This window comes from Neofelis nebulosa, chromosome 11 (genome assembly GCF_028018385.1).
Source record: "Neofelis nebulosa isolate mNeoNeb1 chromosome 11, mNeoNeb1.pri, whole genome shotgun sequence".
Classification (NCBI taxonomy): Eukaryota; Metazoa; Chordata; class Mammalia; order Carnivora; family Felidae; genus Neofelis; species Neofelis nebulosa.
Genome location: NC_080792.1, coordinates 21,032,701 through 21,044,122, shown reverse-complemented (window position 1 = coordinate 21,044,122; position 11,422 = coordinate 21,032,701).

Sequence of the window (11,422 nt, the reverse complement as noted above, 5' to 3'; positions counted from 1 at the left end):
TTCAATTAAAAATTTGTTTTCTACTCTTTTTTACAGTGACATTATAAAGACACCCAACTAAATACTTTGAGTAAACATGTACTTAGGCCTATCTGCCGAAATGCTGGAGAAAATTCATAAAAAAGAAAATAGCAATGCAGATGGTAATAAACTTACAAATTTGGATTCTGTTATTTAAATTTTTGGTAATTGATAGGCTTAAGTAAGTGCTGATGGTATTACAGAGAGAAAGTCGCTGAAACTTAACATGCCCCATGAGACCTTAAGTTTAGCCCCTGCTTATCCCTCAGACATCATTGTGTGCTCGCTTATATAACACTTGCTATGTTGTAGCCATGCTGTTTTTCAAACTAGGAAATATTTCAAATCCACAAAGAGACGTAAAGAATTTTACATTGAGCATCTGTGTGCCCATTTCACATTCTAAGAGACAAATCACTACATATGCCCTATTGAGTCCAGATGGCTGATGCAGCAGGTGTCAAGACTCATTTAGGACGTTGTAGTGACACGTTGCAGCAATAGATGGTGCTATGATGCTTTTTTTCAACCTCTCGCACATTAAAAAGAATAATCAGATGACTCCCTTCTGCCTCCTAAGAAGTAGGTTAAACACACACACACGAACGACGAGGGACACGATGCGGTGCCCAAATAACTAAGCTTTATGTGGGAGAAGAATTTGATGTATTTCATCTCTCTCCTTAAAGAAAAGAACCAGGGTAAACAAGTTGAAGTTATTGAGAGGAAGACTTTGACTCAACATAGAGAAGAATGATGTCGCAGGAGAGTCAACCCAGAAAGGAATATTGAACCCTAGAAAATGGCTGGACTCCCTGATCACTGCAAGTGGCACACAGAGAGTGGGGTAAGAGTTCACTTTCATTCACTGGAGTTTGACCTAGATGTCTGGGGTCCTTTTAACTCAAACATAATGTATGCATTTATAAAAGCAGAGTGTTATTCGCAATGAAACACAACTATTACTAAAAAAATTTTTTTAATGTTTATTTATTTTTGAGAGAGAGACACACACACACACACACACACAAAGCATGAGCAGGGGAGGGGCAGAGAGAGAGAGGGAGACACAGAATCTGAAGCAGGCTCCAGGCTCCAAGCTGTCAGCACAGAGCCCGACGCGGGGCTCGAACTCACAAACCAGGGGATCATAACCTGAGCCGAAACTGGATGCTCAACCGACTGAGCCACCCAGGCTCCCCATAAGCACAACTGTTATTTAAATAAACTTTGAAATTTGTGGGGCACCTGGGTGGCTCAGTTGGTTAAGCGTCTGACTTCAGCTCAGGTCATGATCTCGCGATCCGTGAGTTCAAGCCCCGCATCGGGACCTGTGCTGACAGCTCGGGGACTGGAGCCTGCTTCGGGTTCTGTGTCTCCCTCTCTCTCTTTCTGCCCCTCCCCCAGTCATGCTCTGTCTCTCTGTCTCTGAGAAATGAATAAACCTTAAAAAAAATAAATAAACTTTGAAATTTGGAATCACAAGTCAAATGTTACAAGTAGTGCAGGCTGTGATAAGACTAGAAAGGGAACTCTAATAGGACAAGCACTTGTCTGTTTTACTTACTGCTGTATAAATCCCCATCGCCCACAAAAATGTCTGGTAGTAGTACATTCTCTATAAACATTTATTGAATGAACCCTTCTAATATTCTACCAATAAAAATGCATTTGATGTTTTTAAGTAGACTTAGAATGGAATGTAGAGTAATGTAGATTAGAAAAAAAATCACCGATATGGGTCAGACAGTTGCTTGGTTCTATGTTGAGTAGTACTGATAATCTTGTTGGTCCAAGATGTTACTTAACTAACCCTTCATTTAATTCTAATTTGTTGAGATGACATCTGCCATAGATATTGAGAATCAAATTGAGTAAAAGAGAGCTACCCTTATCTTTTATTATAATCACATGAAAGAATACATAAAATTGTTCTTTTTTAAACATCTGCATTTTCTTTTAAAGTAGGCTCCATACTCAGCATGGAGCCCAATGTGGGGCTTGAACTCACGACCCTGAGATCAAGACGTGAACTGAGATCAAGATTAGGATGCTTTACCAACTGAGCCACCCAGGCGTCCCTAACTTCTACATTTAATGACTTTATGCAAAGCACTAATAGACTAAATACCAATTATGAAAGCATTGTTGAAAATGTCTTTGTACCCTTGGTATATGTTTGTAATGATTTTTTTCATACATTTAAATTAGTTGAATAATATGATTCAACTAACTGCACTATATTTTTAAATGTCTTGTCTGGTATGAACTAAAACGATCCTTTTACCTGAAAATTGCCAAAAATAAGAGAATGGACTGGACACAGCCAATTAGTGGACCAAAGATGTTTTAACTGACCTCAGACCAAAGTGGAATTTAAGTTGAGTTTTTCTTGTGGGTGAAAATAAAGCTATCAGACATAGCATTAATAGATGAATTTGAAAGAAACCACCCAGTTCTTTTGTCTAAAGAATGGCCAAATACAAAACACTTTCACTACTGGATTAATTTAGTAAGGTTGCCAAATTCTTGTGGCTGAAAATTCACCGGAGGTTGAAGAATCTTCGTAGGGAATATCCTTTCCTATGAAATATACCCAGTTATAGAAAATATGACTATGAAGATAATTTGAAACCTAATTGCAAGAGCCACCATTTTCACAAGACAAGATGCAAAAGCACCCCTGATGTTGGGCAAAGTGACAATCCTGGATTTACCCATAGGCTCTCTTATATTAAACCAGATGTGTTCTGCTTCTTGAGTAAGGTAGTAAGTAATACCTGCATAAGGAGTGTTCCTTGAGAAGACAGAGATCATATGAATTTCATAGTAACATATCTTTTCACTGTTTTGAAATTAATTTAATTAATTAGGCATTTTGAAACTGGAACATCCCAGTTACACACAAGTATCAGAACTTACTTACTCCTCTGTAGGCTATCCAAATAAGTTATAGATGCACAATTTTGTCTACTCTCTGGTAGAGTAGGGCCAGATCTACTCTAGGCCTACTCCAGGGCCAAATCAAGATATGTCTCCATATCATCGTAAGATAGCGTATTATGAAGGATATAATTCAGCTGTTATAGAAGCTCTCCATATTTACCTATGTTATATAGCTCTCCATTATTAAGGAGTTAGGGGTCCAAGGTTTGTTTCAGCTCGCTGCTCTTCTGGTCATAGACTATTGCCCTAATCTCTATGTTATTGGATGGCTCACTCGCTGATCTATAGTCACACTAAAGGGAAGGGAAATGGGAAAAGAAGGGCATACCCCTTGCTCTTAAGGACACAACCCAGGAGTTGTCTACCTATCTTCTGCTTTCGTGCCTTGGGCCAGAATTCAGTCATAAGGTCACACCTTGTTACGTGGGTAGTTGGGTAGTGTAGCCTCTAGTGTTGGCAGGCATGAACCCAGCTAAAAACTTTGGGGTTTGCCTATTAGGAAAGTGAAAGAGAGAATGGTAATTAGGGGTAACTAGTAGTGTGTCTAACATGTATGCAGCCTGGAAAAAAAGCCTAATTTGTGGTCATTTCAAGTGCAGTATCATTTGTTTGCTGATATTACTATCAATGTTCAGCATGATTGAAATGTTCCAGTCACATGGATTTTTATAGCCTGCAGCCCCAAGATTCATTTTTTGGCAGGCATCGTGTTATACTGATTTTGGGACCAATCTTTCCCCCAGTTTCTCCCCTCTTCCATAATGTTTTCATCGCCAGTATATTTTACAAGTAACGACACTGTTTTGGTTGATTCAAATTAGAACTCGCCAGCTAACAATAGCAAATACATTTATGATAAGGCTTTGAAAAGGTTAAGCCACACACATACACACACATACACATGCACACACGCAAGCACGTGCACACACAGACATGCACATACACACACACACTCATGTACACACACACCCCTCTCTGGTACTGCTTCAAAAGGGCTGAGCCGTTGTTTGTTCACTTAACATCTAGCATAATGCCTGGCATATGTTGAATGAATAAACAAACATTAGCCACATAATTTGAAAACTTAGGGTTATTTTTCACATACACAAACTATTTCTTCCTAAATGTCTCAGGGAATTCTCTTTAAAACATTTTCTAAACTAGATGTTCTCAGACTTGGGTGTATATGAGTTGTCTAAGCAGCATACAGCACCCCTTCGGATTTCCTTAGTCTGGTGTGAGACCCAGGGATGAGCATTCCAAAAATATCCTATCCCTTTCCAACTCTGGGCTTGGATTTACTTGCTTCTCTTTGTTTTCAAAAGGAGATCTAATGGACCCTTTAATGGACTTCTGCCCTCCATCCTGGGCTGGGACAAATAGGTGGCTCCTAGCTTGAAAGACAACAGAGAGCTTCTGACCATGATTATTGTACTGGTTGTGTCACTTCTCTTGGAGCCTAGATGTTTTCAGTTGTGAATGTCAGGGTTAGAATAGATGGTCGCCTACATGTCTGAGCTCTATCATTGGAAGATTGAGCTGTATTAAATTAGATAGATCTCTACCTCCTCAATTAGTGCTAATGATACATCTATCATAAAAGAAAATTACTTTTGAATTAGTTTTTGATTACTCACTGTCTAAGAGTCATTTTTAAAAACTTATGTTATTCATATGTCATTTATTTTTTATTAGTGCATTGTTAATCCCCTTCACCTACTTCACCCATCCCCCCCTTCAGAGACCGTTCTTCACCAAGAACTTTCTGTGCCACTTTTGTGAGATCTCCCTGGGTACTTGTGTTGGATGCTGACTGTTAGCTTTTAAATTGACAGTTATTTCTAAACTCCAGCCCTCGCCACTTAGGTTTTGCTGAGTAACAAGAACACCCCTACTTGTGTAAAGCAGAGGTTGCCTTTGAAGTATGAAGATTAAGTATGAAGATGTTGGAAGATCCTTGCTTAATTAAGTTCCCCTGTACTACATTTCTTAGTGCCCTTCTGAAAGATGGGGGACCTTGGTGGGCATATTAACAGTTATTTGTATATCAAACTCACCAGCTCTCAGAGTTGGGGCCCTGAGGAAGTGAGCTCAGGATAGTGCCACATTTTTCTGGAAGCTGAGGGAGCAGAAAAGCCTTTCCTGCTTTGGAAACCTTTCTTTTCTGGAAAGGTTTAGAGCAAGGGAGGAAAGTCTGAAAATGTGAAAGCCCAATGAACAGAGAACTATGGATCCCTAGAGAAGATGCCAAAAATGGGAGGGAAGGTGGCCATGCTTTGTTGGAAAGAAGGCAGTGGTAAATGCCACCTGCTCCAGAATTTTTCATGGAGATGTCCCCAAAGTTAGAGGGAAAAGTAAATGAGGAATGTTGCTAAAAGGTAGAAGAATATGACCTATAATTTGAGAATTTTACTGTCTGGAGGCCCAGGAGGAAAGTTACAATAGCTCCAGAGACAAGACTGGTTATCTTGTTTTTTGTATTAATTATTGCCTTACTTTTTCCTCTTAGGTGAATATTGGGGAATAACAGCTTATTACTTAATTTAGTTCATCTTAGTTGTGCCATAGTTGATAACATAGTAATATCCATCAACTCAATTATTTCTTAACATTTCAGATATAAAGAGCAATGACCAAATTGAAAAATGTTCCTGGAGTTAAGTATGTGGTAGTCAATGTTCAAGAATGGAGAAAGGACATGGAAAATATATGGTGAATATTGAATCCTCTTGGAAAACAGCCAGTGAATTTGTTTTTCCATTTTGATAGCTTATTTATTTGAGTCTTATATTCAGTCTTTATAGGAAATTCTATTAACTTTTTTAACTTCAAAAAATGAATGGGGACGCCAGGTGGCTCAGTCGGTTGACTGTCTAACTCTTGATTTCGGCTCAGGTCATGATCTCAGGGTTGTAGGATTGAGCCCATGTTGGGCTCCATGCTGAGCATTGAGTCTGCTTAAGATTTTCTCCCTCTCTCTTTCTCTCTCTCTCTCTCCCTGCCACCCCTCTCCCCTGCTCATGAATGTGCTCTCCTTCTTTCAAAAATAAAATAAAACAGGGGTGCTTGGGTGGCTCAGTTGGTTAAGTGTTCTATTTTGGCTCAGGTCATGATCTCATGGTTCATGAGTTCAAGCCCCATGTTGGACTCTGTGCTGACAGCTCAGAGCCTAGAGCCTGCTTTGGATTCTGTCTGTCTGTCTGTCTCTCTGCTCCTCCCCTGCTTGTGCTCTGCTCTCTGTGTCTCAAAAATAAATAAATGTTAAACAAAACACACACAAAGGAATGAATACCTCTAATTATTAAGGAAAACTCATCAACTACTCATTGGCAATTACAAATCTTTTATTTCTATTCATATAGTATGTCCCTGAGTGCTATAGTGTATCATTTTTAACAGTTTAAAAACTATTTCAAATACTTCTTAATTTATAACAGATGCGAGAGACAATTGGACGGCCCGCACTTTTTACACTGTGTCATTAAGGGCAAGTCTCTGAACCACTTTTAGTTTCAGAATTGTTATTTCAAAAATAACTGGCAGAGGTTGCTTTAGGCAAGTTGTTAGTCCCTTTTAGCTCTGATGATCTATAAGCATTTACTTCTATACCTCATAAAAGCTCTGTGGTAGGGCAACTGTATAGGATGCACCTATATGCTTGGAACATGGAGATATTGGGGCACCTGGGTGGCTTGGTTGGTTAAGCATCCCACTTCAGCTCAGGTCATGATCTCACGGTCCGTGAGTTCGAGCCCCGCGTCGGGCTTTGTGTTGACAGCTCAGAGCCTGGAGCCTGTTTCCGATTCTGTGTCTCCCTCTCTCTCTGCCCCTCCCCTGTTCATGCTCTGTCTCTCTCTGTCTCAAAAATAAATAAACGTGAAAAAAGAAAAAAGAAAAAAAGACACATGGAGATATTTAATAAAGAAATGTCATATTATAATCATTTGATGGTGTGTAAACTTGACCCCAAAATATTAATAAAGTATTTAAAATAAGAAAAGGTAATGATGTGACCAGATTTAATTATTTTGAAATGAAATATTATTTGAAAATTTTATTTATTCATAAAATAAAATGTGGCATTGGCTGATTCCGTAAAGAAATCTTGTTTTAAATACTGATCTTCTAATAATCTCATGACGTGTCACAAGCTAGTTTAGAATTTTCAGAATAATTTCACTTCAAAATTCATCACGGTGGCTTCTTTTTCTTTCAGTTTGTCTCATTGTTTTCTTCCTGTAGATATTTCCAGAGTCCAAATGACCATGAAGCCCACAGTTCAGCATATCAGTTTCCACCATCAAGAGAGGTCACCGGTGTGGTTTGTACCATTGTCACTGTTTCTTGCACCAACCCAGAAACCTTTGAATACTTGAAATTCCCCAAAAGGCAGTTCCAACAAGGACAGGTAATGTTTGTGACAACACTGCTTGCTTTTCCAGTGTTGTGCCCATGGCAGTGCCCTTGGTTCAGTATATGTATACTATGTGTATGTATATACACATGGACATATGCAATGTTATAAAGACATAATGATATTTATATGGAATAGAGTATGGCACGTGAACTATGCCCATTTCACAGTGGAGGTGCACAGTCAGCATTCCAGGACTCAGGGCTCTGCTCTGTGGTGACCTGCCTCACTTTCGGACCCCAGTCCAGCCTCTAAGTCTGTCTGGATGCCTTTCCTTCAGGACTCTGGACTCTGACTTCTTTTTTAACAAATAGTTCAAGATTGGATCTAAATAAAATCTACATATTACTTGGATTGTTACGTATCTGTATCTCTTTTAGCCTAAAACATTTTCCCCCTTCTCTCTCTTTTATTTTATTTTATTATTATTTTTTTTTGCTATGTCGATCTTTTTTTTTTTTCCAATATATGAAGTTTATTGTCAACTTGGTTTCCATACAACACCCAGTGCTCATCCCAAAAGATGCCCTCCTCAATACCCATCACCCACCCTCCCCTCCCTCCTGCCCCCCATCAACCCTCAGTTTGTTCTCAGTGTTTAAGAGTCTCTTATGCTTTGGCTCTCTCCTACTCTAACCTCCTTTTTTTTTTTTCCTTCCCCTCCCCCATGGCTTTCTGTTAAGTTTCTCAGGATCCACCTAAGAGTGAAAACATCTCTCTCTCTCTTTTAGATGTCATTAATTTGTTGAAGACACTAGGTCATTTGCTGTGTAGAATATGCCACATTCAGGATTGAGTTGGTTGCTCCTTCATGATATCTTTTGATCTGTTTCTTTATACTCTATTTCCTGCGAACCAGAGACAAGAATAATTTACGTGGCACTGTGTTCATTTTACTGCATGAAATCATGTGTCACATATTAAGTCTGGTTTTGTACTTTTTGTGATGTTAGGTTTATTTATAGATTCAGATGGCATCAAGCTCATACCTCCATTCAAATTTTTCTTCAGCTATTTCACCTAATGGTATTAATATCTATTGGTAATTATTTGCCTAGATCACTTTGTTTTCATTAGAGATTGGAAAATGGTAATTTTCTGATGATATATTTTCATCTACATTCTTTGGAGTTCTTTGGCAAGGATAACCAGCGATTTCATTATCCCGGAATATAGTTCTCAGAGAAAAGATAACAAATATTTTATTTTTTTAATTACTTTTCACAGAAATGAGTTGGTCGTGTATCCTCCGGTTGTGATCAATGGATATTTTTTTTCAGAATTGATTTCAGTCGTTAGTTTTTTGTTGCCTGAATTTTCCTTTGAGGCCAGTTGGGAGCCCTTTCAAGTTGGCTCTGTGTCTTGACAAAGCCTGATTAGTAGTTGGCAGACTTGCTTTCTGGCATAATAAGATGTCCTAGGAGTAGCATTTTGTACTTTCCTTGACCCACACTTAGAATTGCTTATTTCTCCAAGGACCCCTGGTTTCTTTTAGTTAAGAAAGAGACCACAATCTGTCTTTAGCGCTTTGCGTTCTGATCTTAGTTTTTTTTTAACCTTTGCTTAGAAACCTCACTTGGTTTCCCAGTGTTTTCCCTCTTGGTTTGTTGCCAAGGCTCAAATCTCCCATATTTCTGCGCTCTTGTCATGCTTACTGTGTTTACTTCCCCTCATAGCATGACCCTTCAGCCCTCAACCTCGGCATAAAATTGACGTTTCTCCATGGGTGGCATGCTTAATACTTGGACTAGGTTATCCTGGCTCTGAATCTACCTCCACTCTGCATTTTGCTGCTGTGGAGCATCTTTCGGGGGATGGGAGCTCGAGTTCTTGAAATAAAGTAATAAAGTGTCAATTTTGGTGGAGCTGAGGCAATGTGGAAGGAGGGAGATTTTGAAAGGGGAGAGGTAAGAGGATGCTTCTTTTTGTTTGCAAAGGTGAGATAAAGTATTTCAGTTTTTGAGCTGAGAGTGATTTTGGAGACCATTTAACGTTTATTTATTTTTGAGAGACAGAGAGAGACAGGGCAGGAGTGGGGCAGGGTCAGAGAGAGGAGACACAGAATCCGAAGCAGGCTCCAGGCTGCAAGCTGTCAGCACAGAGCCTGACGTGGGGCTCAAAGTCATGACCTGTGAGATCATGACCTGAGCTAAAGTTGCACACTTACCCGACTGAGCCACCCAGGCGCCCCGATTTTGGATACCATTTAATCCAGTCTTCATTTATTGACTCAAAAAAGAACTCAGGAAAGCTGAAACTTTCACTAGAATTTCTACAGCTAGTTATTGGCTGAGATGGGACGAGTATAGGCAAGTTAAGAAGCTTTTACTAGATCTCATAGTTTTGAGACTTAAACCTAGGAATGCTCAATACAAAAATGTATCATTTTCCCACTACCATGTTGCCTGTCCAGTAAGTAGTAACAAAAAATATTTGTTGCAGGATGATGATCATCATCATTGGCAACATAATCACAGGCACTGTTAGAGCATTTACTAAGTGCCAGGAAGTCATACAAGCATTTTACCCATACTATCTCCTTTAAGCTTCACAAAAGACCTCATCAGACAGGTTTTATAATTATCCTCATTTTACAGATGAAGACCATGATCAGAGTTGAATTAACTTACCCAAGGCCACAACGTGAGTGGCAGAGCCCGGCTGTTTTAGCTCAGACTATGTGCCTTCCAGCCACCATGTGTTCAGCCTCTCACTTGCACAGCACTTTATAGTTTACAAAGCAGTTTCACCTCCATTTGCCTTTATGCTAGAACTGTAAGTCACTTGTTCCTGCTACTAGCCTTTTACAGACGAGGACATAACATCAAAGAGGATAAGCCATGTTCCAAGCGACAATAGCTGGTAGCTTGCAGAAGCTGCTCCATCTGAAACATTTCATGCTGATAAGTCCTAATCTGAGTTGGAGACCAGCCAAAGTATGTGTTTGGTTTAATAATTAAAATGTATATCACTGGAAGGTTTCTAGGAAGTCTGATCATTGGGAGAATTTTGGGTATTGACAGGCTTAGATAGGAGGGTATGTTAACCAGGAGAATTTGAGGGGTCCATTTTTTATAATATGGGATCATTAAACTTTCTTTCTTTGGAGATTTGGGATAGGTGTTAATAGTATTTAGCTATTTTTTTTAACCTTTAAGGGATTCAGACATAAGAATTAAAAAAAGTAATAGCTGTGTACATTTCTTTACTCCAGTGATATGCAAAGCACAAGACCAATCCTTTTCCAGGGATGAAAGTGTAGATATTTAGTTTTTATTATGAAAATTTGACAAATAATAATGACATTTATACTTTTCTTTCATGAAGCAAGTTGTAAGTAAGTGAGAAACTATAAATTGCAAGTACAAATTAAAATGAAAATGACCATTATTTTTCTTGAAATATTTGGTTTCACTCTTACTATTGTTTTATTTAAATCCTTTTTAGGTAGCACAGAATCTATCTGATGATTGGTCTTTGCGGAAAACCTTCCTTATTAGTTTTCTTAGCCTGTGTAATAACAACAGCAATCAGTACTCATAGTTTGTCTGGTCAGCATAGGGGGAAATAATACTGTGGCCGCTATTATCCGTATATCCTCAGAAGATAGGGAACCTATAATAATCATTCCGGAAACAACCTCACTGCCTACCTCTCAGCCTACAGTGGCCCCTACACCAGAAGGATCTACTATGACCACAGCAAAGGCACCCACAACCACCCCAGCAGACAACTCCACTTCAACTGAACTTACTACCGTAATGCCCACGACCACCTTGTGACCTGAATATACAACCAACACAGTTTCAACTGAACCTACAAATATAACTACCATAGTGGCGACCATAGTGGCTACCATAGTGGAAGTTACTACCGTAGTGGCGACTCCCAGAATTTCAACTGATCCTGTTACTACCGTGGATGCTACCACCACCCAGACTGAATCTCCCGTTTGAGTTGAGCATAATACCAGCACAATGGTTTATAGCCACATCAACAGAAATTATAAGTAGCATTCCTCCAACAGACTTTGCAACAATA